Source organism: Peromyscus eremicus, chromosome 15 (genome assembly GCF_949786415.1).
Source record: "Peromyscus eremicus chromosome 15, PerEre_H2_v1, whole genome shotgun sequence".
NCBI lineage: Eukaryota > Metazoa > Chordata > Mammalia > Rodentia > Cricetidae > Peromyscus > Peromyscus eremicus.
In genome coordinates, this window is record NC_081431.1 from 44,407,664 (window position 1) to 44,413,672 (window position 6,009).

The window sequence follows — 6,009 nt, forward strand, 5'->3', positions numbered from 1 at the left end:
CTGATATGGATGCTAGGAATTAGACCCAGGTCCTCTGCAAGATCATTGCATGCTCTTAACCACTGAGCCATCCCTCCAGCCTCCAAAACTCACAGACGTTTGTCTTTGTACTCATCTTCTTTCTATAAGAGCATTTTCAGACTCCACACATGAGTGGGAGCACATCGTAATTATCTCCAACCGCCATGTTTAAATTGCCATCTATATCTGTTCGGAAGGGAATTTTTCTGATTTATTCATTTCTGCCTGAGTTAGGGCTTGCTCAGGCATTCTTGTGTTCTCTGGATGACAGGAGCTGAAGAGAACTACTCTAAGGAACTCAGGCCTGGCTTAGGGGTATACAGCCACAAAAACAGCATTCTCAGTGCTGAGGCAGGAAAATTACTGCAAGTTGGAGGCCACCCACAGCACATATTGAGTGCCAGGCTAGCCAGGATACATAGTGAGAGCCTATTCCTGCCAAAAACTGACAACCCTCCTACTCATCCCTTCCTTCAGCTTCATTTCTCTCCAGGGTACTTACTGCCATCTGGTTTACGGCACGCTTTCCTGGTTTATCTTGTTAAGCACTTTGTCACTGCCCATCTTCCAACTCCCACTCTTAACAAGGAAGTGAGATCTGGTACTTTCTAGACCTTGAATATCTCCTAAAGGCTCATATGGTGAAGGCTTCCTTCCATATGGTGCTACAAGGGGCTGGGGAAACCTCAGGAGGTGGGGCCTTATGAACAGAAGTCAGGTCAACAGTAACATGCACTTGAAGTGCAGACTGGGACCCTGAAAACTGCCTGCCTCTCTCTTTGTTTCCCATACACTATTCCACAGTCACCAGTCAATCCCCAGTCACAGTCCCCGGTCACTAGCTTCCACCATGATGTACTCTGCTGAGAGGTCCCAAGCAACAGAGCCAATTGACCATGAACTGAAACTGCTGTATCCGGTAGACAACACAAAATTTTCTTCTTCATATATTTATTATCTCGTGTATTTTTCACAGTTACTTAAAGGACTATTACTAGCAAAATCTCTATGTGGATAGGTCCTATTTGGTCACATCTCTGTCCCTAGCGCTGGGACAGGGCCAAGCATGTAACAGGGGTTCTAAATACACTAGAAGAATAAAAGGAAAAACAAAGCTGTGGGCCCTGCATCTGAACCCTTACATCGAGGAGGAACAGGTTGCCTAGGGCATGGGACTGGCTCTAGGGGCCACCTCTTATGTCACAGACTGAGGAAAGGTAGTGGCAGCTGTTGGACACAACAGTGACTAAGATTTTGTTCCTGCTTTTGTACCTGCTTATTCAATCGCATACCTAATGCTCAGGACTATTCCCTGAGGGACTGAAAAAGCAACTGATACCTTGAAGTCTGTGGGTGGGGGAGAGGGAGAACAGAGGTAAACAGGCTTTCTAGTATGTCCAAAGCCTGCCCTTATCTATTATCATCACCATCAGAGAAATTCCATCTCAGCTTCTCCTGCGTCAGTTCATTGCATAAAGCTGAATCCTGCTTTATGCCTGACCCAGTGGAGAATGGTGTGCTGGAGAATGTTAGGGCCAAGTGCCACAAAAGACCACCATCCACACAAGCAATCAACAAGAGCATTTATTATACTAGCATGCTGGGGCCAACCATCCTACACGAAGGCAAAATGGCGACAACCTTAAGTGCTGTGGGATGTCCTTCTGTACGCTGTGAATGTGTGTTGCTCTCATTGGTTGATAATAAAGTAGTTTTGGCCAAGATAAGGTTAGGCAATACAATCAAACTGAGGACAAATATGAAGTGGGGAGTCTGGGTAGATGGCAGCCAGCCACCGAGGAAGCAAGATGTGTAGAAAATGAGGTTACAAGCCACGAACCATGTGGCAAAGCATAGATAAGATATATGGGTTAATGTAAATGTGAAATCTAGCTAGTAATAAGCCTGAGCCATCTGCCAAGCATTTATAATTAATATAAGCCTCTGAGTGAAAATTTGGGAGGCGACTGTGGAACAGGGGAGGACAGAGAAAAGCCTCCGCTTACATATGGTGGCCCAACACAGGGCAGGAATTTCCACATAAGACTTGAGAAAGCTTTAAAAAGGTTCTGAACATGCTAGCCTTCCTAGTCTCACAGTCTCATGCCAGCAGCAGTGCAGAGATGCATCGGCCGACAGCTGCCTGTGAGATGGAGTCGGATACCAGCCGCCATGAGCTAAGCCGCATGGCAGGTTTCTGCAGTCTCACACAGACCTTGGTACAGAGAGGCTAATCAGCTGTGAATTTAGAGCTTTTGCTCATACAGACAGAAAAGGTTAAAAATACACAGTAAGAACAGATCCAGACAAAAAGGCCTCTAAATAGGTCACAGTATGTTTAAAAGATGTGCATAGGCTTGAGAGAGAAAAAGGATATATACAGCTTTAGATTAAAAGTATGATTTTAAAATAATAAAATAAAGTCCTTGTAAAAGGGAATAAAGTAATATAAAGGAAATGAGCCACATGAGGATGGAAAACACACAGAGAGTCTGGCTTACCTATGTTATTGTGTTTTCTTTGGATTTCTTGACTGTTTATGAGCTAACTGCTCAGAGACATTTGATTGTGGGGACTACTAGGTTAAACCAACCTAAATATTTTGAAACTATCTTGACTTCAAAATTTGAGTCTAGGGATGGGTTACTTTGGGAAGGAGGTTTTGCTTTTATTTCCACAGAAAAGGAGAGACTGTGGATTCATTCTAGGTTGGGAAAGATCAGATTTGATCGAGGAAGACCTCTGAAAATCCTGACTAGAGACATGGGAAAATAAACTTTAAGTAACTGCAAGATGCATGGTATATTTTACCTGTTCAAACATAAAACAAAGAATTATCTTTGACTGGTTTGTGTACAATAAACAGTTTGTATTTATATTAATATAGATATATGTGTGTTATCTTTAAAAATTTATATATTTCAGAACAAGGGGACCAGACACAAATAAAAACAGATGGCACAGACGATCCATTGTCTCAATATACCTCTGTTACAGTTTCCTTTAAGTTCTGCAACCAAAACAGTTTCAAGGCTGCTGGCTGAGATGGACCAGGCACACAAAATACCCCAGTCAAGACTTGACCATAATTCTAAATTTCTCAGGGTCCCCATAAGCTTACTAGCATCCCCAATCAACAGGAAGTAGTCTAGAGAACTATGCCCAAATTCCCAAAATATTGTTTATGAATGTTTCTTTTCATTTAAGGGAGATTGGTTATAAATTGCTAAAGGTCATAGTCAATCTCTTTCTAAAGAAGAAAGGGGGATATGATATAAAAATGGTGGGGAAAAGGGTAAATTATTGAATCTACTTTAATCCAAAAAAATCTCAAAATATTGGTATGGATTTTAGTTTATTGATACAAATTCAAAGTTAATTTTGTTATGTAAATTTGTATGTGTAAACTGTATGTGTATTTCTACTCTTATTTAAGGTATTATGTTTATGCAGCTCATTTAAAAATGTAATGTATAATTAAAAATACAAATTAATAGTCATCTATAATAGTCAAACTTACAGCCATATTAGTTAAGTTTTCTAGGTATACAAAGATATATTTCAATTTGGTAGGTGATCTTCAAATACTTGAAAGATCTACAGAAAATGGCATTTAAAATGTTTTAAGAATTTAGACTTTTCTCAACAATGAGACACATCTGCTCCTGGCAGTACCAATTACTTCAAACAGGATAATGATCAGCCAAAAAACTCCTTATGGAGTTTGCTTTCAATGTGGCAAAGCTAGTCTGTTCAGGCTCTTGCCTGAACTGCTTGACAATATGTTGTATAAATTGGACATGCAGAACCCATAGGAAAGTGACCACTGAACTTTACCAACACAAGGTGGGACAGTCTTTCAAATTTCCTGCTTCACTGAAAAGTCTGCCAGATACTCTAGAACAGTAGGCTGAATATGGATGCCCCAATGTTACAGAAGAATTTAGAGTAACTGTCCAGGCAACCAGATGTGTCTGTCATTTCTAGAGTTTTGGAAGTTGCTTGCAACATACTTCCTGTTTACTCAGGTAATGTTATTATATCCTTCTGGGGTCTTTGATGGAGTTGAAGACTAGATAGTTATAGTTTTCCTTAGTTATGATAATAGGTAAATTAGATATGAAACTTTAGACTCACAAAGATAAGATAGATGATAGGGTATTTTCTTTAATTTTGCCAAATATGGATAGACTGGATACAATAACTGTTCTTATTGATAATTGTTTTTGTTGTATATAATTTTACTATGTTCCTTTTTGATTAGACAGAAAAGGAGAAATGCTGTGAAATGTCCTCTGTATGCTGTGAATGCATGTTGCTCTCGTTGGTTGATAATAAAGCAGTTTTGGCCAACAGCTAGGGAAGGTAAGGTTAGGCAGTATAGTTAAACTGAGGGTGGATATGAAGAAGGGCAGAGTCAGGGCAGGTGCCAGTTAGCCATTGAGGAAGCAAGATGTGTAGAAAATGAGGCAATAAGCCATGAACCACATGGTAAAGTGTAGATAAGGAATATGGGTTAATTTAAATGTAAGAGCTAGCTAGTAATAAGTCCGAGCCATCTGTCAAGCATTTATAATTAATATAAGTCTCTGAGTGATAATTTGGGAAGCAACTGCGGAACAGGGCGGGACAGAAAAAAGCCTCCTTAGACCTGAGAGAAACTCTCAGGCTCCTTTTAAGCATAGCTAAGGGCAGTTAGGTCATTTCAGATATGATTGGCTTATGTGAGTGGCAATCACATTGGTGTATTCTAATTGGCTAGGGATAGCAAGGGTTGGTTAAGGCTATAGCTTTTCCATTTTTGGACAGGCCTGGACAAGTCCCAGCTTTGTCCTTGTTTGGTTATCACCTTGAGCTGCTGGGAAGAAGGTGGCTCAGGCCTAGTATGTGCAGTTCTCCTCATCTCTGTTGCCAGGGGCACCTGTGATTAATCACCTTGTGTTTGTGGCTTCCTCAGAAATGTCCTGCTCAGTTTCAAGAAGCAAGGTGAAGGCCTATTTCTTAACTGAGTTATTAGGACAGGCTGTCATATTTGCCTGGTCCTCTCAGAGATGTAGTGGTAACCCCAAAGGTACCATCTCTGTCTGCCTTAGATCCCATCCCTGTGAGGGACGAGCAGATTGAGCCCCATCCTCAAAGTGACAATCTTGATGAGTAGGGATGGGACAAGGACAGTTCAGAGGGAGCACCTGACTGTTCTGAAAAGAAGTAGAAAGGCTTGCTAGGAGTGAGGACACCTGGAATCTAAAGGGCTAATAAGGATTGACCAAGAAGGGAGCTTTATGTTGAGGGGCTATGGGAAGAGATACTCTGGGTTCACTCTTGAACATAAGAGTCAATGGAAATCCTGGAGTACTGGGGTTCTGAAGGGAAGACAATTTTGCCCCTCAGGGGGTGTTTAACAGTGTTTGGTGAAATTTTCTTTTGTCACACCTGGAGAGTGCTGTTGACACCTTTGGTGTGGAGATCAAGAGCAGCCTTCCCTTAAAAAAAAAAAAAAAAAAGAGGATACAACTCAGCCAAGGAATGAAGCCAGAAGTCCCTTGTACATCAAATAATTGCCCCCACAGAATTAGTTTATGCTTAAAAAAAAAAAAAAAAAAACCTTGAATGAAAAGAAGAAATAAAAAGGAAAGGACATGACTGCTCCTAGGTGTGGTGGAGGAGAAAGTTTATTACAGTTATGTGGGAAAGCATAGCCAGAGACAGGGACATCTGAGAGAGTCCAGAGTGAACATGACCCTGAGCCATGTGAGGAGAGGGAGGAGGATAAGGGAGAGGGGGGAGAGGGGAACCAGGTGCAGCAGCGAGGAGGTCCAAAAGAGAGTAGACTAAAGACCAGGTAACTGAAATGGTTGATTATATAGAGAAGGGCAGCTGAGGGAAGGGCAGCCCAGCCCCTAAGTTGGAGAAGTTTAGGGTAGGAGGTGGATTATGCTAGCCAGGAGGGTCCTGTAAACAGGTGGGGACTGAGGGAAGCCAGGAGAA